General features: G+C 42.6%; 1 protein-coding gene across 7 annotated transcripts in view; it reads left to right on the top strand.

Moving 5' to 3' along the window:
• PLCL2 (phospholipase C like 2) overlaps positions 1 to 24,904 on the top strand; it is a 169,598-nt gene that overhangs the window by 7,053 nt on the left and 137,641 nt on the right. The window contains exon 1 of one of the 7 annotated variants that reach the window (XM_084858416.1): positions 1,559 to 24,904. This exon is cut by the window's right edge and continues 16,067 nt beyond it. The exons of the other annotated variants lie outside the window; for them this stretch is intronic. The gene's annotated coding sequence lies outside the window, so the exon portion shown is untranslated. Of the gene's footprint in view, positions 1 to 1,558 lie in introns of those variants that run through there. 7 annotated transcript variants of the gene reach the window in all.

The raw sequence follows: 24,904 nt of genomic DNA, 5'->3' as shown, positions 1-24,904 counted from the left end.
AACATCAACATCTTGGGAATCAGCGAACTAAAATGGACAAGCATGGTCGAATTTAATTCAGGTGACCATTATATCTACTACTGTGGGCAAGAATCCCGTAGAAGAAATGGAGTAGCACTCATAGTCAGCAAAAGGGTGGGAAAAGCCGTACTGGGGTACAATCACAAAAACGACAGAATGATCTCAGTACGAATCCAAGGCAAACCATTCAACATCACAGTAATTCAAGTCTATGCCCCAACCACTGAGGCCGAAGAAGCTGAGGTTGATCGGTTCTATGAAGACCTACAACACCTTCTAGAACTAATACCAACAAAAGATGTCCTCTTCATCATAGGGGATTGGAATGCTAAAGTAGGAAGTCAAGAAATCACCGGGATAACAGGCAGGCATGGCCTTGGTGTACAAAACGAAGCAGGACAAAAGCTAATAGAGTTTTGCCAAGAGAACATGCTGATCATAGCAAACACTCTTTTCCAACAGCACAAGAGGCGACTCTACACATGGACATCACCAGATGGTCAATATCGAAATCAGATTGATTATGTCCTTTGCAGCCAAAGATGGAGAAGCTCCATACAGTCAGTAAAAACAAGACCTGGAGCTGACTGTGGCTCAGATCATGAGCTGCTTCTTGCAAAATTTCGGCTTAAATTGAAGAATGTAGGGAAATCCACTAAACCATTCAGGTATGACCTAAATCATATCCCTTATGAATATACAGTGGAGGTGACGAATAGATTTAAGGGATTAGACCTGATAGACAGAGTGTCTGAGGAACTATGGACAGAGGTCCGTAACATTGTTCAGGAGGAAGCAACTCAATCCATCCCAAAGAAAAAGACATGCAAGAAAGCAAAGTGTCTGTCTGATGAGGCTTTACAAGTAGCTGAGGAAAGAAGGGAAGCAAAAAGCAAGGGAGAAAGGGGAAGATATGTCCAACTGAATGCAGAGTTCCAGAGGATAGCGAGGAGAGACAAGAAGGCCTTCTTAAATGAACAATGCAAAGAAATCAAGGAAAACAATAGAATGGGAAAGACTAGAGATCTCTTCAAGAAAATTGGAGATCTCAAGGGAACATTTTGTGCAAAGACGGGCATGATAAAGGACAAAGAAGACAAGGACCTAACAGAAGCAGATGAGATTAAGAAGAGGTGGCAAGAATACACAGAAGAACTATACAGGAAAGATCTGAATGTCCCTGATAGCCATGATAGTGCGGTCACTGAACTTGAGCCAGACATCCTCGAGAGTGAAGTCAAGTGGGCCTTAGGAAGCATTAGTAACAACAAAGCTAGCGGAGATGACAGTATTCCAGCTGAGCTGTTTAAAAACCTAAAAGATGATGCTGTTAAAGTGCTGCACTCTGTATGCCAACAAATTTGGAACACTCAACAGTGGCCACAAGACTGGAAAAAGGTCAGTTTACATCCCAATTCAAAAGAAGGGCAATGCCAAAGAGTGTTCAAACTACCATGCAATTGTGCTCATTTCACATGCCAGCAAGGTTATGCTCAAAATCCTACAAGCTAGGCTTCAGCAGCATGTGAACCGAGAACTACCGGAAGTACAAGCGGGATTTCGAAGAGGCAGAGGAACTAGAGATCAAATCGCCAACATTCGCTGGATCATGGAGAAAGCAAGAGAATTCCAGAAAAACGTCTATTTCTGCTTCATTGACTACGCTAAAGCCTTTGATTGTGTAGATCACAACAAACTGTGGCAAATTCTGAAAGAGATGGGAGTAGCAGACCACCTTACCTGTCTCCTGAGAAACCTGTACGAGGGCCAAGAAGCAACAGTAAGAACCGGACATGGAACAACCGAGTGGTTCCAAATTGGGAAAGGAGTACGACAAGGCTGCGTATTGTCGCCCTGCTTATTTAACTTATATGCAGAGTACATCATGAGAAACGCTGGGTTGGATGAATCACAGGTCGGAATTAAGATTGCCGGGAGAATTACAAACAACCTCAGATATGCAGATGATACCACCCTAATGGCAGAAAGCGAAGAGGATCTAAAGAGCCTCTTGTTGAGGGTGAAAGTGGAGAGTGCAAAAGCTGGTTTGAAAGTCAACATTAAAAACCTCAGATCATGGCATCTGGCCCCATCACTTCCTGGCATATAGAAGGGGAAGAAATGGAAGCAGTGACAGATTCTATTTTCTTGCGCTTCAAGATCACCACAGACGGTGACTGTAGCCATGAAATTAAAAGACGCTTGCTCCTTGGGAGGAAAGCTATGGCAAACCAAGACAGCATAGTAAGAAGCAGAGACATCACCTTGCCGACAAAGATTCATATAATCAAAGCTATGGTTTTCCCAGTAGCAATGTATGGCTATGAGAGCTGGACTATAAGGAAGGCTGAGTGCCGAAGAATTGATGCTTTCGAACTGTGGTGCTGGAGAAGACTCTTACGAGTCCCCTGGACTGCAAGGAGGTCAAATCACTCCATCCTAAAGGAAATCAACCCTGAGTGCTCTTTGGAAGGACAGATACTGAAGCTGAAGCTCAAATATTTTGTCACCTAATGCGAAGAGAAAACTCTCTGGAAAAGACCCTGATGCTGGGAAAGATTGAAGGCAAAAGGAGAAGGGGACGGCAGAGGATGAGATGGCTAGATAGCATCACCGATGCAATGAATATGAACTTGAGCACACTCCGGGAGAGAGCGGAGGACAGGAAGGCCTGGCGTGCTATGGTCCATGGGGTCACAAAGAGTCGGACATGACTTAACGACTGAACAACAACTGCGCAAGCATAGGAAAATGTACATCTTTCAGGATCCAGGCATTAAACTATATCTGTATGCCTTGTTATTGTTACTCCCTTTAAGTATGTCCAGCTGGATTTTTTTCTATCAGATTAGCTATTAATTTTGGACACTGAACAGGAAGTTCCTGCTACAGGCTAGACTATGTTTCTACTTAGAGCAAATCTCAACTCTCTTGCTGTTGGTTTAGTGTAAAGTTGTCATTTTTGTTATGGCCAGCTATTCTTGGCCATGCCATAAGGATGTAGATCATGCAAAATATCCCAGGTTCAATCCCCAACATATCCAGTTTGGGCTGGGGAAGACTCCTGTCTGAAACTCTGCAGAGCTGCTGCCAGTTAGATTAGACAATCTAGGATTAGACGGACAAATAATTCAGCCTGGTATAAGGCAGTCCTCTGTCCGGAAGCACCGTGAGACAGAAAGAGATGAGCTGTAAGCCACAGGCTGAAAGACAATTTGTGGGTGCACCTCCCTGGGTATACATCTCTCTGGGGACCTGATATGGGGTAGCAGATCTGCTACCTAGTAGGAGTGTGAATACTGCTGCCTCCAGTTATGCTCTACTTCAGTCTTCTCCTGCCTGATGTCCTCTAGATGTGTTGGACTGCAACTCCTATGCTGGCTGGGAATAATAGGACTTGCAGTCCAACACATCTGGAGGGCACCAGGTTGGGGAAGGTTGCCGTACTTATATATCTGTAAGTAAAGTATTAGAGAAATGGTACACATCTTGCCTCTGGAACTTCTCACAATTTGTGGAAGTGTGGAATGGGTAATATTTTTGTTGTTTCTTGCCCTGCCCTGCCTTCTATCTCTGCATGTTTGCCTATCACTGAAAGTTTTTTTTTTAAATTATTAACATTTTTTCATAACAATACAATTAAATCATGCCAAACAAACTCAGAGGACTAGTTTGTTAGGTATCACCTATGTCCAAATATAGCAATGTCCTTAGCTGGAGCTAGAGGGCATATCAAGTACATCAGACCAGAGGGTTCCATCTAGGGATGGCAGAGAATTCCGCCACGGATTTCAATGAGGCTGAATGCACTGGCATTCAGCCCCCGAAACCCGTGGCGGAACGGCCCCCCGTCCCCCCTGTGGAATCCTCCCCAGGACGAAGCTTACCTGGGGCGGATGTTCAGGCGGTGGCAGCAGCGGCAGCTGGTCTCTCGGCTGGCTGCTGCGGACTCAAATGGCGGCCACCACGCCATTTGCGTAGCTGCCTTTGCTGTGATAGGCTACGTAAATACTTACGTAGCCTATCACAGCAAGCAAAAACAACAACAACAACAGCGTATGCAAATGGCGGCGGCTATGGCGGCCGCCATTTGCGTTCCCTTTTTTTCGCTGTTTTAGCCTACATAAATATTTACGTAAGCTATTACAGCGAAAAAAAAAGGAATGCAAATAGCGCCCACTACGCTATTTGCATTCCTTTTTTTTCGCCGCAATAGCTTACGTAAATATTTACATAGGCTAAAACGGCGGGGAGGAAAAGGAACGTAAATGGCGCCCACTATGCTATTTGCGTTCCCCTTTTTTTTGCCATAATAGCTTACGTCAATATTTACGTAGGCTAAAACAGCAAAAAAAAGGGGACGCAAATGGCGGCCACTGTAGCCGCTGCCATTTGCGTACATGGTTTTTTTTCTGGAAGGCTGGCCAGCAGCCGAATATCCAGCTGCGGGTAGCCCTGGCCGGTGGCTCTGTGGAATCTCCGCAGAGCGGAGCCGGCCAGATTAGGATTTCGGGGGGAGGTGCGGAGTGTCTCCCCCCCACCGCGAATCACCCCGTCAAAAAGCTAAGTGATTTTCGTACATCCCTAGTTCCATCATGAGTGGCTGGCAGTTGTCCTTCTTTTGAATGTTGGCCTTCTTTTGAACAAAATCAGTAAATCAGAACCAAGTTGTTGTAAAGATGTCAGTATCCTAATATCCTCTAATCAAGTGCACTTGATTTATTAAGTTTTCCATTGACACTACTTTCCACAGGTAGTGGTACCGTTCTTCTAGAGTTAACATGGAAGTAGATTTCCAATGTGTGGCAATAACCTATCGCACAGTGACTATCATAAACCTTAGGGCCTCCTTGAAAGGGGGCATCCCCCCCCAACACACACACACGGACAATAAAGCCAATTTCATATTCTGACCCAGTTTTGCTTCTATTATTAGCTGACATTCAGAAAATACCTTTTGCTTAAATGATTTACAATCCCAACACATATAGAAGAAAGTGCCAATCTCATGGCAATTATGCCAACATTTGGGTGTGTAGGTTTTACTTAGGAGTAAAGGAGTCAAATGCCACCTATGGGTTATTTTTATGGCATTCTCTCTGAGTTTAGCTGAAATTGACTTTAGTGGTCTAGTATGCCACATTAGGTTGCAATCTCCATCTTCTATTTTCTCATTAAGGTCTCTTTCCCAACAAACGTTAAAGCCCTCTGATGTACCCATTCATTAGTGAAAGGTGCTGCTAACAGGTCTAACATGCATTGAGTCCCAATGTCACCTAGTATACACCCCTTACTAGCCCCTATGAATCCAACATCCGTTAGTTAGAGATTGCATCATCATCACCATCCATTTATTTGCATGCCCCTTTCCCACAAGATTTTGCCCAAAGCACCTCACAGCATATTCAAATTAACAGAAATAAATATAACAGTTCAAAAAAATAGAACAAATAACCAGTTACTAGTAACTATAATGTCAATAAATACATAATAAAATATTGACCAATACAGCTTTGCATAAAATACAAATAAACTGATGTAGCCCAACTACTTAAAACTAAACAGCAGGGAAAATAAAGCTTAACAGAATTTTTTTAAAAATATATTACATGGAAACATCCAAATAGAAGTTTCCCACAGCAATTGTTGTGTTAAACAGAAAGTGGAGAGGACAGGCATGATATCACCTACTATTGGAGTTTAGTGTTTTGAGTGTGATTTGTACTGTATCATCACCACTGAATCTGCTAGTATTTTTGGACAAGGAACGATCTCATGCATTTTCTAGAAGCTCAGCATGTTGATTTGTTCTGGTATGCTTGAAGTTCACAAATTCCTCCATGTCTATTTGCTAAAACATTTCCATAGGAAACTTGCTTTGAGGTTATTGTAAAAATAATCTTGCAATCTCATGAAGCTCTCCTTGGTCAACGCAACCAGCCAAGATGGCACGTATCACTTGACAAGACCATTTAGATAGAAGGGTATTGCATTCATTTGATAACTCAATATTCATCTGCTTTATGCATTCAAGTTATGTGGTAGTTTCAGTTACGATATGCTGGATATTTCTCCTTTGCTTGTGTAATTTGCTGTGCAGTCCTTTTTACCATAGTCTATACCTAGTGGAACTACCCTTTTGTTTATTCTGAACTCTAGCTTTCCTAACTAGACCTGAGTTACTAACACACTCAGTTAGCACTGCTGATTCTTTGGCATTGCTCTTTGGCAAACAGCTGAAAGCAAAATTAAAATGGGATTTCCACACAGCATTTAACAAGGTCCTATTGTCTAGTAATGTCCTTCTATAAAGTTTACTCAAAAGTAAGTCTTATTTAGCAAAGGTCCCTTCCAACATTAACTAAAAGCTTCCAAAGTTACTTATAATTAAAAGTTTGTATGGTCAGTCCACCTTATTGCTTTCTATTGATTTCAACTGGAGCATTAGTTATGAACAAAAAAATTGTCCTGTTCCCAGAGAGCAGGGGTGGCAGTGAGGAAATGTAATTACTGATTTCCTGTCATTCTTTTTTGTTTTAGTTTTTATATATGGAAATTGTACTATTTTGCAGTATAAAAATTAAAAGAAAAAATTGAAAGGAAACAATTAACCCCCCCACCCACCCCCATGGGAACAAAAACTGGCCATAAGTAGAAATTAAGAGATGTAACTCATAGGTAATTCTCCAGTCAGGGCAAAAGTCATGAGGGAAAATCTTTTAATTAAAGACATAGTAGCCCTTAAAGGTCTCAATAGCACATTACCATTCCACATTGGACAAGCTGTTACTGCAACTGCATTTAAAAGTTTTTAAAATCACCTCACATCAAGTCTCAAAATACAAGGGTGTACAACACTGAAAACAATGAAATGCAACTATTTGTCTACAATGTCATCTGGCATGGCAATTCTAGAGAAAAAGACTAATGTGGAAGCAACCCTGCTCCTAAATTTGTCTGTTATTCATTCTGTTTTGCTGGGATCCTAATCGCTATCCATTATCCTTCTGCCACATGCAGCCTAATAGTATGCATGTTTGCTTGAAAGCAAGTCCCACTGAATTCAATGGAACTTACTTCCAAGTAAATATTAATACAATTGCAGCTACACAGCTTGCCCACTGATTTTACTGGGTTTAGGTATGCCTAATTCTGCATAGAATTGGGCTGATAAGGTTGCAATCCTACATACACTTACATGGAAACAAATACTTCCAAGTGAATTTTGCACTGCACTGGGCTATTTGGCCATTTTCCTGTGTATACTTACTTCAGAGTAAGTCCCATGAACTCACTGTAGCTCACTTCTGAGTAAATATGCATAGAATAGAACTATTGGATTAGACAAGCCATGTTGTCTTAGTCAAAAGGCAAGTCCTGTCTTGAGATGTTTGTTTTCTAACTGCTGTGTTATTTGAAGCATATTAATCATATATACCTGAAAAAGGCTGATACAGAGATAGGTATTTCTCATTATAGGGCTTCTTTATATACTGGAAAAATTAAGGTCACATTATAGGCTTATGCACCATACACACTCCACTGAATTTAAACAGTGTCACAGGGTTTATATAGTGAAGCTCTATATTCAAAGCAAGGTGACTGGGTTCTGCAAGCTATTAGTCTTGCAGAAACAAATCCAGACTTTTAAGCTTTCTAAGAGCAACTTTAAAATAATGTTACAGCCACACTCACTTTCTTAGGGATTATCTAGAGCAGGGGTCTTGAAAGTTTTTCAGCTGAATTCCATTTCAGAGAAGCTCTTGGGGGCTGCATTACAGTGCCGGGCAAGGCCAAAAACAAAAAGGGTGAGGGCAAAATACCAACATATTTTAAGTTAAAGTTCTAACTTTGAACTTGTCCACCATTCTCTTTTTCCTGCTGTGAGGCACAATTAAATTTATGGTGTGAAGTCCCAGCTTAAAATCTGCTGTGGGTTTATTTATAATATGCAGTACCGATGGGAGCAGATGGTCGGGAAGGTAGGGGCGGAGCTGCCATATCAGATGGAGTTGATACAGTGCTGTCCGGCTCACAGCTGACACCTGAGCCTCCATGGACAGCTGGGAGACCAAAATGACCCCCAGGCTGTGGACCTAGGTCTTTCAAGGGTAGCTGTACCCCATTCAGCACCAGCTCAACATTCCCCAACCTCCTCTTGTCTCCCACCAAAAGTACCTCGGTCTTGTCAGGGTTCAGCTTCAGCTTATTCCTCCCCATCCAGACACTCACGGTCTCCAGACATTTGGACTGGGATTCTACAGCCAACCTTGGTGAAGATTTGAACGAGAGGTAGAGCTGCGTGTCATCCTCATATTGATGACACCGCACCCCAAACCTCCTGATGATAGTCCCCAGCGGCTTCACATAGATGTTAAATAGCATCGGGGAGAGGATGGAACCCTGTGGCACCCCACAAGTGAGCAGCCACAGGTCCGAAACCTCCTTTCCCAGTGCTACCCTCTGGTACCCGCCGGAGAGGAAGGACCAGAACCACCGCAATACAGTGTCTCTAATGCCCAACCCCTCCAGGCGGTCCAGGAGGATACCATGGTCAACGGTATCAAAAGCCGCTGAGAGGTCGAGGAGAACAAGGAAGGAGCATTCACCCCTATCGGGAGCCCTCCTCATATCATCCACCAAGAAGACCAAGGCCGTTTCTGTCCCATGCCCAGGCCTGAAGCCCGACTGAAATGGGTCTAGATAATCGGCTTCTTCCAAGTGTGCCTTCAACTGCATTGCCACCACCCACTCAATCACCTTGCCCCAAAATGGCAGATTCGAGACTGGGCAAAAGTTGTTTAGAACTTGGGGATCCAAGGAGGGCTTCTTTAAAAGTGGTCTGATCACTGCCTCCTTGAGGGCTGATGGCATCCTTGAGGGCTGATGGCATCAGCTGATGGCTGATGGTGGTTCACCACCGCCCTGATGCCTTCATCCAGTCTCTCTCTGCACAGCTTAAACAATGTGACTGCGTTGGATTTTACCCCTTCAGACTGCAGGTGAGGGATGGGCAGTTTATATATATATATGTGTGTGCGTGTGTATCTGTATCTGTACATATTAACCTGGGATTTTGGAGAGAAGGGTTCCAGATTAGCCTCCTCCTTGATTTATTTTATTTTATTTATTTCAATAATTTCTAAATGACCCTTCATCCTAATGGATTCCAGGGCAGTGTAAAATAATAAAAGTATAATATAATAAAAACAACACTTCATATTGTGTCACTACTGACCTGATCACCCGTGGAAAGAATAACCATGGGTGTGTTCGGAGGGCTCTAGGAGGAAGGAGAGGAAGGGAAATGCCCATTGCACAGGCAGAAGTCTGCTCACATAACATTGGCGTGTTTTTGAACATAGCATTCTTTCAGATTAGTTCATGTGTTGGCCCAGTGACTGCTATTCATAGCTTGAGTTATTACCTATGGTTTTGTTAGGCACACTCTACAATTCCATCACTTTAGTTTGTACAGATTTCTCATTCACTAGAAGCATTGGATTAAAAGGTCAGAAACATTTTCTGACCACAGCTTCTATCTGTGGCATGAAAAACTACCAAGTAATCTGATTACATTGTCTACAGCATTGGGAGTGGCTATAGAATGCTTGACATCTTACATATAATTTCAGAAGAGTAAAATGTTCGTCACTGAAAAGCCAAAAAACTGAAGAGTTCACTCATAGCTAGAATAGTACTTAAAACATACATATGTCATGAATTAACCTCAAATACAAGTTGCTGAATAAACTTTAACTTTGGTGATGCTGGCACAGGCTGATGGAAATTGTAGGCCAAAACATTTGAAGGGCCACAAGTTGCCCAATCCTGCTTTACACGTACAGAGTGTGATTTAGAGGATCAGGGGAGCTTTTCTTGGGGCATCTGGCTGAGAAGCAAAATGCTGAACTATGTAGAGCTTTGGTTTCATCCAGCAAGCAATTCTTACCTTCTTAACTGAGCTGAAAGACTGTGGATAGCCTTCAAGCAAAATCTCTAGCCCTTGATTCCCCTCTCCTTCATCCTAGGATTAGTGATCATGTAAACAATTATTATCTCTGGAGGATAATCTCTGGAGGACTGTTACTGAGCATTAAAATAGTCAGCAAGGGGCATTGCTGAAATACTTTAGAACTCTGAGGGCTTATCATCTTGGGATAATGACTCCAAGGTGACAATATTGCTGTATATCGGCCTTCCCTGACCTGGTGCCTGCCAGATAGTCTAGACCACAACTTCCATCAGCCCCAGCTGACATGACCAATGGCTGGGGATGATGGGACTTATAGCCAAAAACATCTGGGGGGCAGCAGGTTGGAGGATGCTACCTTATACCAAGTCAGAGCGTTAGTCCATCTAGCTTACTATTACCTCTGTTAACCATAGTGTGGAGAGAATGGATAGGGGGACATTTTTCTCCCTCTCTCATACTACTAGAACCCGGGGTCATCCCATGAAACTGATTGGTGGGAGATTCAGGACAGATAAAAGGAAGTACTTCTTCACATGGCGCATAGTTAAACTATGGAATTCACTACCACAAGATGTGGCGATGGCCACCAATTTGGATGGCTTTAAAAGGGGGTTAGACAAATTCCTGGAAGAGAGGGCTGTCAGTGGCTATTAGTCCTGATGGCTATATGCTAGCTCCAGTATCAGAGGCAGTATGTCTGTGTAAACCAGTTGCTGGGTAACATGGGTGGGAGGGTGCTGTTGCGCTTGTGTCCTGCTTGTGGGTTCCTGGTCGACAGCTGGTTGGCCACTGTGAGAACAAAATGCTGGACTAGATGAACCCTTGGTCTGATCCAGCATGGCTCTTCTTATGTTCTTATCTGCAATGACTGACAGCAGATCTCCAGGGTTTCAGACAGGAGTCTTTCTCAACAGTACTTGGACATGTGAGGGTTTGAACCTAGGGCCTTTTGCATGCAAAACAGGCACTCTACTACAGGGGTGAACAGATGGTAGATCTGGATCTACCGGTAGATCTCTGGGTGATTTTCAGTATACCAGCAAGGATTACTGAATAGTTTAATAACAGCAGCCACAAAATGACACCCCCCTCAAAATCCTGAACTGAACTGCTGAAATAAAGAAAGCTCAGCGTATCCAGGGGTGAATTTTTGTGTGGAAGGCTTGTGAGGTCCATTCAGTTCAGGTACACAAAACTAATTCCTGGGCTCATGATTCTTTAATTCTAAGTATATGTCTTTAGCACCAGGCTCTGGTTGGTGGATCGTAAAAAAAACAAGGTAGAGCCTACAGTCCTGATGCCTGGCCATCCCTGCTCTACTACATGTGTTTCAGCCAGTTTTCAATGTCAGATTGCTAATCAGTTTAGTACTGCTTACAGAACTCTAAATCTAGGAACCCAGCAAAATCATAGCCAGATACCTTTCTCAAAGAGCGAGTGCTTCAGGGGTTCCTGTGCTATTTTTTGGATTTGGTGTGAACTTCCAAGTGAAGGGATCTTTTGCTGGCAATTAAAGTATAAGGGCCAGTGACACATACCATGCATTCAGCCTCCTGCAGTAAAAAAATGTGTTTTTTACTGTCTGAAATCCTCTGGCCTTCTAATTGTATCAGCAGGCTAGTAGAAGGTGGCTGAGAACTCATCCCTATTCGCATCAATTTTGCATAATGGAAGATGCTGCAGTATGGCTCTTTCCCATGCTGCTTGGGTAATCCCAGAAACCCCATGCCACATGGGAATGTGTACCTAATGCTGTAGCTTCTTCCCACTCACTCATTATGCCTTTCAGAAGCTGGGGCAACTCTAACATGGGGAAGAGCTACTGCACAGATGTTTGATGTCTTTCAGAGTGTGACAGGCAGCTGTGCTGCAGCACCTCCCCCACCCCAAAGGTGATGTGAGAAGGGCCTCTGAAATCTGTGAGACCTGGCACAGGCTATATTGAAATACAACTATTGTCGGACTCTAGTTGAAGTAAGAGGCACGAATCATTTGGGCACAGAAACTGGCCTGTGTGCTTGGTGTCTCCTGGCTGTCTGTTATTTTTGACAGCATCATTCATGACTAATCTTCCTACTGGTGCTCTTGAATCCTCTTCTAATGTGCAGAAGGAATGAGATTATTGTAAGAACATGAAGGAGGCATCTTAAAAATTAATGTAGTATCCATTTTAGTATCTTTACAGAATACAGCTGTACTTTCCCAAGGCTACCCTGCATTGTTAAAAGGAGGCTTCCAAGGTCTATCGAAAATCTTGTGTGAGCTCCAGCAGGGTAGAAATTACCATTCTTTCTTCTTCTGCATGATTGCATGCATCTGTGCATACGTGGTCTCTTGGCTCATAGAGCCAGTTTTCAAATCCTATCTTGATAAGACACTGGTGCAGTAAAGTCTATTAAGAGAGTTATGAAATTAGCGATAAATATTAGTACCTGCTATAGTTCATTAGAGAGTATTTCCAAGACCAATAGCAACCATGGGTGCTCTTCTGATATAACCACGGAACAGCTACAACTGGTGTTCAATACTTTATTTAATTTCCATAATAGAAATGACTGACTCTGAATTGGCACAACAGGGGAAAAGATAAAAAACTAAAACCATTCACAACCATAGGTCTTACCATTCAGTGTTGAGAGGAGTAGACAAGGTTATTGTCCTGACAATGCAAAGGTTTTGTCAATCAAGTGCCTTTTGGCAGTATTGTTGAATTAAAGTGAGGTAACAATTTTAGCATCGTCATCAGTGATACACTGTACCTGTCTATATTTTCTGTGCACATGTCAGATGTGCATTACAGATGCTGCAGTTCAGACATGTGTGAAAGCTTAAATATCTTCTGTCTGATATATTCCTGTTGTTATTTTTACCTTGATGGGAATAAAATGAAATTGCCATTTTCTTTTGTTTTAATACTGGTCTTAACCCTTTCACTCTTGGCAACATAGAATGAATACCAACTTATTAACTCCAAATAGCTGATCTGGGGTTTTCTCCAGAGAAAATATTAGTGGTATGAGAGGCTAAATAGTGCCTAGTGAACCATATATGGTTTCTAGGCAGTGGACTAAAATGAATAAAAACAGAATCAAAGAAGCTGCTTGTGTATATGTGCTATGAAAGCATCTGGGTGGAAGAGCTGTATAGCATAGTGGTAGAGTGTATGCTTTGCATGTAATAAGTCCCAGGTTCAATCCTCACCATCTCCAGGTAGGGCAGGGCTGGGAAAGACTCCTGTCTGAAAGCCTGAAGAGCCACTGCCAGCCAGTGTAGACCAACCTTCCCCAAACTGGTGTCAAGCTCCAGATGTTTTGGACTTCAACCTCCATCAGCACCTGCCAGCTTGGCCAGTGGTCAAACATACTGAGAACTGTAGTCTAAAACAACTGGAGGGCACCAGGTTGGGGAAGGGCTGATGCAGACAATAAGGCAGCCTCCTATATTACTTTGAAACTCCTCCCCTCTTTCGACCATATTCAGGACCCAGATACCAGGGGAAGAGGAAGAGGTGTTGATTGGAAACAGTCCGCTAGACTCACAGGTACTCGGGGATTGTGAGTAGGGATGTGTGAATCAGCAAAACTCGAGGTCGCTGAAGTTCTCCGTATCCCAGCTCAAAGCTCGTTGCAATTCAAGTAATTAAAGATTATGAGCTTTATTTTTTTCTTTTCGCATGAAAATCTGTGCGTATTGCCCCAAATGTCATCAGTCGTCTGCATCTTTGAAATGCATGCATTCTTCTCTCACTGATTAAAGGGTATTTGTGTGCATTTTTCAAATGTATACATGCTGAAATACATCTTTTTTTTGTTCCATAAATCACATTGCAAGCACGGATTGCGTCTGAGTCTGTGTTTGGTCTGGAAGGTGTGAACTGGGTAAATCCTGATCAAAAATGAACTGAAATGAATTTCTCATACATCCCTAATTATGAGTACAGCCGAGAGAGGGAATGGGGAATAACACTAAAGACTCAGAAGGAGCACTGGGGAAAGAGAAATGGGTAGTTGTCATCATCTTTATTACAGTCACTGACCAGACTTTGAACATACAAAAATACAAAGAGTTTACAAACACATTTGGGAAATATATAGTAAAATCCGTTCTAAAGTGCTCTTATTCTCATAGCATTCAAAAAGAATTTAGCAAAAGCCTTGATTGTATCCCTATCCTCTGTTGTCCTAAAACAGTAAAGAAGTACATTTATATCTGATCTAGTATCAGACAGTAATTTCTATCTAATCTCTATATAAAAAGAGCAGCAAAGTAAGACATGAATAACTGCTTCAATTTCGTTCCTTCCACGTGGGCATAGACAATCTAAAAGACTAGTTTTCTGAAATTTCTGTTACATTGTCCCTTGTAAAAGAGCAGAGGGTAAGACATTAAATCTTGCCAAAGTAAGCGCACACTGATATTTGGGAATGTTAAGGGTTGAGAAATATTTCGCTTCTACAAGCCCATAGCTCAGATTTGCACCCCAAAACAAAGGAGAACAAGTTCTACCGCTGCAGAACTTAAAGCTTGTAGATCATAATCCCTGACCCTTTGAGACAGAAGAGCTCTGGCCTGCTTAGCTTCCATCATTAGTACAGACTCTGGGCAAAGGCCCAGAGAACTGATCTTATTCTAGAGCAATTTCATCCACTCAGAAACATAAGGGTCATTATGTATCTTGTATAAATAACCTAAAGATCCAGGGCCGTATAAACGGATCCAAAAATGTAATGCGCTAATCCAAGCTCTTGAGGTGAATGTCCGTAGGCCAGTTTCAAACAAGAGAGCAGGGGTTGCCACACATTTTGGAAGACCAAGGATGGAGCAAACGAAAGCTGCCTGCACAGATTCCATTGAAAAGTTAACAGCTTTGATCTAGATTGCAACGCTATACATCATTTGCATAAGTGACTTAGCCTTAAAAACTTGAAGTGCAGCAGGGACAAATTCACCCTCTTTGGTATAATAGAACCTTATTATTGCAGCAGCTGTATTGTTAGCTGTTGCTCTAGCCCTATCTCTCTGCAGAGACCGGTTGAGAGGTTTATGAAAGTATATACCCAAATATTTATAGCCTGAAATTTGTTCAATATGATTCAATGGGTAGTCGGGCAGGAGCTTGAAGGATGAGAATCACTGTCAAAGTTATAAGAGTTCTGTAAGCAGGGTGGGAGAAGGAAAAGTTCAGTGCAAACATATACGTGTTTACTGCAAAGTATGTCTCACCAAGCTCAGTAGAATTTACTCTCAAGTAATTATGCATAGGGTTGCAGCTTTAGTTGCATGAACTCCCATCTTATGGCCCTTAAGTGTAAGGATGTGAGATGTCATAGTCGTGTTTGCAAGACAGGACAGCCCACAGTGAGTTATTTAGCCCACAGTGAGGCTGCAGCATGTGTGGGGCATGTGTGGCTGCCATTTTGAATATGCAACCCCTGCTTGGGGGTTGTGTTGTGCGAACCTGGTGAGTGTGGATTATGTGAGGGTTCAGTAACCTTTGCATAAGCCATGGTCTCTATTAGGGTAATGTGAGGGTTGTTTAACTCCCACATAACCCATACTCACCTGGTTTGCACAACATGACAGTCCCCAAGCAGTGAGCCATGGCAACAAGCCATGGCAGGCACCAGTCATACATGACTGGCATGAACCTAGTCATAGATTCTTTTACCCCTTATAGTAATAAAAAGTAGTTGCACTTACACTACAGAGGAAACAAGTCCTCCCTAATACAATTTTTACTTGCTTGTGGGATGAACAGAATGCAGTGTTTTTCTGTTATCTAGCACTTTTTGCTACCAAAGGGGAATAACTGCCCTTTCTTTTGTAATATATGTAGCTTTTGCCAGGCTGATGACTAAGGAGCACTTATCACCTTGAAATCTCGTAATGCTATTTCTTGGCTTAAGTAAGAACAGCAAGACAACGGATAAACTCCAGCATGCCCTGTTTAGAGTAGATCCACTGCAATGAATGAGACTTGTTATAACTAACTTAAGTCTCAATCATTTCAATGGGTCTACTCTAAGTAGGACCTACTGGATTTCACTGTGTATCTGAACAAAAAGAGAAAGGCTGTATGTGCACAATGGCTGCTCTGAACAATATTGGCGTATTCAAAAAATATCTAGACCACTGGAGTAAAGTGCAAACCAAGTAGAAAGTTAGGCTACTATCACAGAAACTGTATAAAACACAAATATAGCTGTGCTGGTCCTTGAGGGGGAAAGTCCAAAATCTACAGCTGGGCAATACCTTTGTTAGGACAAACCAAGATGTCACAGAAGATTGTGCAAGCTTTCAAGTTCTCCAGAACTCTTCATCAGACTAGGTGGTTAAAAAAAGGGGTGGATGGGGGAAGAACAGAAAAGTGCTAAGATTAGGCCAGATGTGTGGTCATGAGGTCTGCAGTTTAGACCCTCCCCCCAAATGGAGATTGCAAATTGAATGAATTAGTTACTGGTAGGCATGGCTGGGATCAGATTGCACCTAGCATTCTGGGACAAAGAAGCAGTGGCTGACTCCCATTTCTGAAAACATAAACTCAGATTCTCTCTTGGTCTGGGTGAAACACACAGATACCTGGAGAGACAGAGAGCCTAAGCAAAGAGCATAAGCATGACAGTCTCTATGTTAGCAAGGATGGAGATTAATTTAAGGTGGTGCACTAAGTAAAAAGTTAATTGAAGCCAAATTGCTTAGTATTACTTAGTGGTTGGAGGGAATAGAACCCCCATAATGCAAAGTCCCTGTTCAGGTGGTAGAAACTCATCATCATTTGTTGTAAGTTCCACCCAAATGGCTAAATACAGTATTTAGAAGACTTTACAGCAGCCTTCCCCAAGCTGGCACCCACCAGATGTGTCAGGCTACAACTCCCATACTCCCCCATGGCTGACTGGGGGATTATAGGAGTTGTAGTCCAACACATCTGGAGGGTATCAGGTTGGGGAAGGCTGCTTTACAGGATCAAGAAACCACTTTGTCACACAAGGCAAGAGAGGTGGAACCTTATCTGGCCTTCTGTTTTCCTCTCCAAGTATGTGCAATGTGTGTGTATATATTCCATGATTTCTGACACCAAGTCATGGCAGAGCACATGGGTTGCTCTAGGAAAGCTATATACAATGTCTATACCCAGACATCTAAGCATTGCTTCCATGCTGCCACCTACTATTGCAAAAGACAACTCAATTGAGGTTATGGTCCAGGACAGAGACGTATGTCAGTTGAGGTTATAGTCCAGGACAGAATAAAATGGGCAAAATGTGCCCATAATATGTCATTCATAAATTCACCACTGAAGGTAGGGACTTCAGCCTTTGTTTTTATTTTTTATTTATATCTTGCCTTTCCTCCAAGGAGCTCAAAGCAACATGTATGGTTTTCATTTCCCATCCACCATATTATCATCACAACAACCCTGAGAGGTAGGTTAGGCTGAAAGATAATGAGTGGGTCAAGCTCACTAAGTGAGCTGAATAGCTAAGTGGAGATTTGAACCCAGATTTCCCTGGACATAGTCTAATACTCTAACCGCTACAACACACTCATGATGGGGCTAGCATGATTTATTTATTTGGTGGTCAAAAGTACTTATATCCTGTCTCTCTATTTATATATGTTTTAAATAAATGAACATCTGCATCTAAAACCATGTGATATAAAATTCAGAATAAGAAACAAGTCCAAGTGGATAAAATAAACATAAAATCACTGGATTAGTTAAAAAAAGAGAGGCGTGGTTTATTTGGCAAATCAGTTTATTTGCTGAAAAAGGAACATCTTAATAAGGAGGTAGAAGGTTATCAGAGAGGGAGCAAGACAAATGTTTCTAGGGAGGGGGTTCCACAGCCTAGGTGCAGCCTAAGAAGGCTCTCCCTCACATTCCTGCAAGTCGCACCTAAGAGTATTTTAAGAGAAGAAAATACATTTAGAAAGATGTGATCTGATCTCGGAAGCTAAGCAGGGTCAGCCCTGGTTAGTACTTGGATGGGAGACCACCTGGGAATCAGGCTTCCTGCATTGCGCAGGGGGTTGAACTCGATGATCTTGTAGGCCCCTTCCAACCCTAAGATTCTGTGAGATGAGATCTATGACATTGACAGGCTACAAAGAAGAGCCTCTCCTGTAGATCTTAAAAGATCAGTTAGCCTTGTTAGAGATGCCTCAAAGCTGCTAGCAAACGCTGCATTTGCTGAATGTTTGTAGATTTTGCACACAACGCATGAGGTGGGCAAAAAGTTGATATCACACTCCTCTATAGGAGAGTTCAGACAAACACCCCTTGTGCATTGATTGGGGATAATAGGGTTGTGCCCGGAGGCAATGTTCTCCTGCTGCTGATGTGAGCGCCATCCATGCACCTTAGCTGTGTGTTTTGCCAGCATGTGAATCAGCCTTGCATGCCTACAAGCCTGTACATTTAGAGAGCTTCCATGCGAGGGGAGATCTCCAGTCAAGAATCTGCCTTGCATGGAGGTGCTCTACATGTGTAGATCAGAATGTGGATGGAGCTGCTTCACACTCTGTTCAAAGGCACATTTGGTGATGGATGTGTGGTGAGATGGTGTGGGGTGCAGTGAGATGGTGGTGGGTGTGGCTGCTGGGTATGTATTTATGTATGTATTTATTTAAAACATTTCTATCCCACCCTATATCATTAAGATCTCAGGGCAGTGTACAGATAAAATAAATTGAAACAATATAAAACAATAAATAATTTAAACTCCTAAAAACATATTAAACCATTAAACAAGCTAATACCAGTTAAAATCTAAAACAATAAAACAGTTAAAATAATGTGCTAGGGAATGCATTTAGCCCTCAAAGGCTTTGGTGAAAAGCCATGTTTTTACTTGGCACCAAAATGAAACCAGTGTCTGTGCCAATCGGGCCTCCAAGGGGAGGGCATTCCACAACTGAGGTGCCACAGCAGAGAAGGCCCTCTCCCACATCCCACCATAGTGTATGTCTTGCATTGGTGGGATGCAAAGGAGGGCCCCTCCAACAGATCCCAGTCCTCGGGCAGGCATATATAGGGAGAGGCGCTCCCTCAAATATCGAGGACCCAAGCCACTTAGGGTTTTAAATGTCATCACCAAAACCTTGAATTGGAACTGGAAGCATATTGGCAGCCAGTGCAATTCCTTTAAAACCGGTGTTAGATGGTTTTTATGGGGTGTTCCGGTCAGCAGTCCAGCTGTTGCATTTTGCACTAGCTGCAACTTCCGAGTTGTCTTCAAAGGCAGCCTCACGTAAAGTGCATTGCAATAGTCTAATCGGGAAGTTACTAGCGCATGTACCACTGTGGCTAGGTTATCCCTTTTCAGGAAAGGCCGTAGCTGGTGGATCAGCTGAAGCTTGCCCCAAGTACTCCGGGCCACGGAGTCCACCTGGGGTTCCAGTGGCAGGCATGGATCTAGGTGTACTCCCAAGCTACGCACCTGCTCCTTCAGGGGGTGTGCAACCCCATCCAGGGCAGGTCATCCCGGACTTGGGAACCACCAATCCACAGAGCTTCCATATTGTCAGCATTTAGCTTCAGTTTATTGGCCCTCATCCAGCCCGTTATAGCCTCCAGGCACTGGTCCAGCATCTTCACTGCCTCAGCCAACTCCGATTACAAGGAGAAATAGAGCTGAGTGTCATCAGCGTACTGGTGACACCCCACCCCAAAACTCCTAATGACCTCTCCCAATGGCTTCATATAGATGTTAAACAGCATAGGGGATAGAATAGAACCCTGTGGCACCCCACAGCTCAATAGCCATGGGGCAGAACAGGAATCCCCCAATACCACTCTCTGGAATCAGCCCTGCAGGTAGGAGTGGAACCATTGTAGCACAGTGCCCCCAACTCCCATCCTGCAGAGACAACCCAGTAAGACACCATGATCAATGGTATCACAAGCCGCTGAGAGATCCAGGAAGATCAACAGGGTGGGACTCCCCCTGTCTTTCACCCAGAGTCGGTTGTCAGAGCAGCCAAGGCCATTTCAGTGCTGTAGCCTGGCCTGTAACCAGAGTGAAATGGGTCCAGATTAATCAGTTTCCTCCAAGAACGTCTGAAGCTGCCCAGCCACCACATGCTCAAGCACCTTGCCCCAAAAGGGGATATTGGCAATGGGCGATAGTTCTCACACACCTCTGGGTCCAGGGAGGGCCTCTTCAGGAGGGGGTGCACTACAACCTCTTTCAAGGCAGCAGGAACCACCCCCTGACAGAGCAAAGCATTTACCACTCCCTGGACCCGCCCAGCCAATCCACCCCTGCTAGATCGTATAAGCCAAGATAGGCAAGGGTCAAGCTTACATGTTGTGGGGCGGACTGATTCAAGCTGAAACTGATCCCAGGAAACACAACCAGATGGAACGCTGGACACCTCCCCAGACCCCGTGATACCTGTGGCGTCAAGTTCTGAGTAAACACAAGCAACTTTCTCCTCAAAGTACCTAGCAAATTTATTATAGCAAATGACTGAGGGTTCCAATCCCAGTTTCTCTGAGCCTGAGCAAGATCCCAACAGGCCTTTCACCACTCGGAACAAGTCTGTATGACCCCACTCCCTTCGTCCATGCAGAAGGGGTGTCCGTATGAACATCCTTTATGACACATGCCCAGCATCTAGTTGTGTTTCAGCTACTGTGAAGCGAACACAGGCTTATGGTGTGAAAGTATTATTCTATATTAATAGTCCAGTTTTGTTAAACCAATTGTGTTTATTAGCCTTGCTACAAGGTGAATATCTACATCAGGTCAGATCTTAGTCTCCCGATTTATTTGAGTTAGAAGAACCAATGAGAGTACCAGGCAAACAAACAAAACAAAACAAAAAAATGAGTTCCATTCCAGTTCAACTTCATCAGTGTTTTCTATCTCTGTGCTTCAGTTTCTATTGAGACACTAACATTAACAAATGTTTCCATAACTAGTCTAACCACTTTGTACTGGTTTTGATACAGTTCATACAGATGAATGTCACCAACTCTTATTTTTGCAAATAACTCCTACAGAATGAATACAATGATATTTAACTTGAAAACACATATTTTAAAAACATGGTTAGAAGCCAAAGAACTATACAGAGAGGTCCTGCACATGCATCTGGGTTTGGAACCTTTATTTTCTGACTCGGCCCCCCTGTCGCCTAAAAACTTTCTCTCAAAAGGCAGAGGATTCTCCAAAGCATGTATCTTTGAGGACTTGCAGTTGCAAAGGGAAATTGTGGGAGCCCACAAGAAATTACTTGGGCACATAAATTGATATCTTTGTATGCTGGCATGTCTTCTGCACCACATCCTGCAGAATTCTATCAGTTATATTTGACCACTAAATTACACTACCCAAAGTGCTCTTTCAGTGCTAACTTGTATAGTGATCCTTCTTGTCCACTTCCCTTTCTTGTGGTATTATCTTCTTTAGTCCAGAAGACAAGGTGCCATCCTTTCACCTTTCCTTCTATCAGCACAGTGCGAGAGACTTGTACCCCATGTGTTCTGCTGAATTCTTTTGGTTTATTGAGCCAAACCTTAATTTTTTCCCCTTCGCTAACTGCTTTCATAATGACTATTATGGTAAACCCATGTGGCTTAATTTCCTACACTTTTGATATCCATATTGAAGATGAAGACCAGCAGATCTACTGATACTTCTTTTGAGTGTTAAACTTGAAACGGCTCAAGCATGGTTTCTTGACCTTAGGAAAACTTGGGATCAATTAACACTGTGTGTGTGTGTGTGGGTGCATTTCTTTTTCTGCCTGGATTACAGGCTTCTCCACTTGAGATTGGTTACTCACAGAAGTTTGCAGGTCCTTTACATGACATCATCAGCCTCCAGGGCCTCTCCCATGTCTTCTGACCTTTATCTCATTTTTTTAAAGACTGGAGATAATAAGCCGTTAAAATACAACATGTTGAATTTCTCTGTGAAAAGAGGAAGTCGCGCAATAATAGGAGCTATACCACAGTGCCATCTAGGGGTTGTATAATGAAACATATAGAATTCGCAGATGGGGGGGGAAGTACATGTAAAGGGCCAATCTTAATCCCACAAAGAACCTGGAAGCAGAAGCCCTGGTAAAATTGTAGGATAAAAAGCCTCTGTGTGGAGAAGCCTTACATCACAATTCTGATTAAGGGGCTGCCATGAACACAAACCACAGTTTTGTATGTTATTGCAATCCTTCTTAATATGAATTGAATGGTGGAGTGCAAAATTTAAATGAATGCTCATGACAAACAATTTGGATGAGCCATTTTGCTCTGAGCATGGTGCAGTCTAGGGGAGAAATTAAACCAAAAATCAAACAGATGGCTACATGCAGAGTAGTTGTATGAATGGACCCTTATTATAACACAATTTGAGAATGCATGATATGGAGAGAATTATAAGCATTATGGTAAAGATATGTAGAGAAAAATACTGACAGTATGATTAGGAGTTAACATTTAGGACATAGGGCTTCAGTTGTAAAAAAAGAAAAGAAGTAGGGTGTTTATGTTGTGAGAGAAAAGTTATTCACCATTACAGGATTTTTCTCAATTGCTTTAAAAAAAAATATTCCCAGGGATGCAAATACCCTTGACAGAGAACAAAAAAATCCTTAATCAGCTAATAACAGAAAGATATTTTTCTACTGACTTACTAAGCAGCACACTGTTACAATTCCCTTCTGTTGGGTACTTGCTCCTCACTTAGACAACAGATAATGCGTGACTCCACTGTTTACAGCAGCCTTAGGAATATTTACAAAATGCAGACACAAAGGCAAGCCCCCAGCTTCTGATGACAAGGACTGGACTCTACAAGAGGACCAATTAGCTAGTTAACAGAAGACCACCCAGTTCAAGTATTCAGTCTGCTCCTTCCTCCACTGCTCAGGGACAGCTATCCTCTTCTGTTTCAAATGAAATGTTTTAGCAATTGCCATGAAATAGGGGTTGTGCAATGTTACATATATTGTGAAACTGATTTGATGTACAGGAAACCTTTAGATCTTGTGTCTAAATCCCTTCCATGAATATATTGACATCAGTAGATCTTTTTCATTTGCAGTCTATTTCCAGGGCTGTAATGATTCTCAGTCAAAAATGCCCCTTAGATTTGAATGCTCCACCTTTGACCTCAGGCTCTTGTGCTCCTTCCATTGTCTCCTGCTCTAATCCCTCCCTTCCCTTTTCAGTGCTGATTATGATTAGCATTATGTCACCACTGAGTTGAATACTAACATAGTTAGCTTTAAATCAGGTGAAACCAGCTCTCGTTAAAAGCTACGGTTAGTATTCAGCTTTTGAGGCAGATGGAATGCTAACCATAGTGTGTGCTGAAAAGGGAAGAGATAGGGATATTCAAGTGGTAGAAGGAGTGTGTGAACCTCAGGGGGAAATGGAAAGAGTTTGGGAAATGTTATGTCTGCACCAAGCCACTGAAAATAAAGTAGGTATACTCCAACAGAGTATTTTTCTCTTCATTACTCTCAATGTGCTCAAATTCCTCTTCCGACCTATGGGCTTTATTTATCTCTCCTATCCATGAGGGAATCTTTGCTGGTCCCTATGCTTCATATTATGGCGGTATACCATCGGAAGATGGGACTCCCAACTCGGAAGATGGTTGAAATGCTACTGGGGAGGAAAAGAGGATAAGTTCAACTAGCCCCAGATGTGATGACGCAGCTAGCTCAAAGCCGAAAAGATGGCTAGCAGCCAACGGTGCTGGTGTTGAATGACGAATCCGATGTTGTAAAGATCAACACACCATAGGAACCTGGAATGTAAGATCTATGAGCCAGGGCAAATTGGATGTGGTTATTGGGGAGATGTCAAGATTAAATATAGACATTTTGGGTGTCAGTGAACTGAAATGGATTGGGCCACTTCACATCAGATGACCACCAGATCTACTACTGTGGACAAGAGGACCACAGAAGAAATGGAGTAGCCTTCATAATTAATAATAAAGTGGCTAAAGCAGTGCTTGGATACAATCCAAAAAATGACAGAATGATCTCAATTCGAATTCAGGGTAAGCCATTTAACATCACAGTGATCAAAATATATGCCCCAACCACAGATGCTGAAGAAGCAGAAGTAGATCAGTTCTGTGAGGATCTGCAGCACCTACTGGATAATATGCCAAAAAGAGATCTTATTTTCATTACAGGAGCCTGAAATGCTAAGGTGGGTAGTCAAACAACACCTAGAATTACAGACAAGCATGGTCTGGGAGAACAAGATGAAGCAGGACATACGTTGATAGAATTTTGTCAAGACAACTCACTGTGCATAACAAACACTCTCTTCCAATAACCTAAAAGATGACTTTATACATGGACTTCACCAGATGGTCGACACCGAAATCAGATTGACTCTCTCTAGAGGCCTTTGCCTTTGTAGGCAAAGGTGGCGGACATCTATACAGTTGGTAAAAACAAGACCTAGAGCTGACTGTAGTTCAGATCACGAACTTCTTATTGCACAATTTAGAATCTGACTAAAGAGAATAGGGAAGACCCACAGATCAGTTAGATATGAGCTCACTAATATGCCTAATGAATATGCAGTGGAGGTGAAGAATAGATTTAAGGGACTAGATTTAGTAGATAGGGTTCCAGAAGAACTATGGACAGAAGTTCGCAACATTGTTCAGGAGGCAGCAACAAAAATGTCCCAAAGAAAAAGAAAACCAAGAAGGCAAGATGGCTGTCTGCTGAGACACTGGAAGTAGCCCAAGAAAGAAGGGAAGCAAAAGGCAACAGTGATAGGGGAGATATGCCCAATTAAATGCAAAATTCCAGAGATTAGCCAGAAGAAATAAGGAATTATTTTTAAACAAGCAGTGCGTGGAAGTGGAAGACGATAATATAATGGGAAGGACAAGAGACCTCTTCCAGAAAATTAGAAACATC

This window comes from Heloderma suspectum, chromosome 5, assembly GCF_057233095.1.
Source record: "Heloderma suspectum isolate Gila_16-S chromosome 5, 16-S_ref, whole genome shotgun sequence".
NCBI classification, from domain to species: domain Eukaryota; kingdom Metazoa; phylum Chordata; class Lepidosauria; order Squamata; family Helodermatidae; genus Heloderma; species Heloderma suspectum.
The sequence above is the reverse complement of the archived record's forward strand: the minus strand, read 5'-3'. Positions and strand labels throughout refer to the sequence as shown.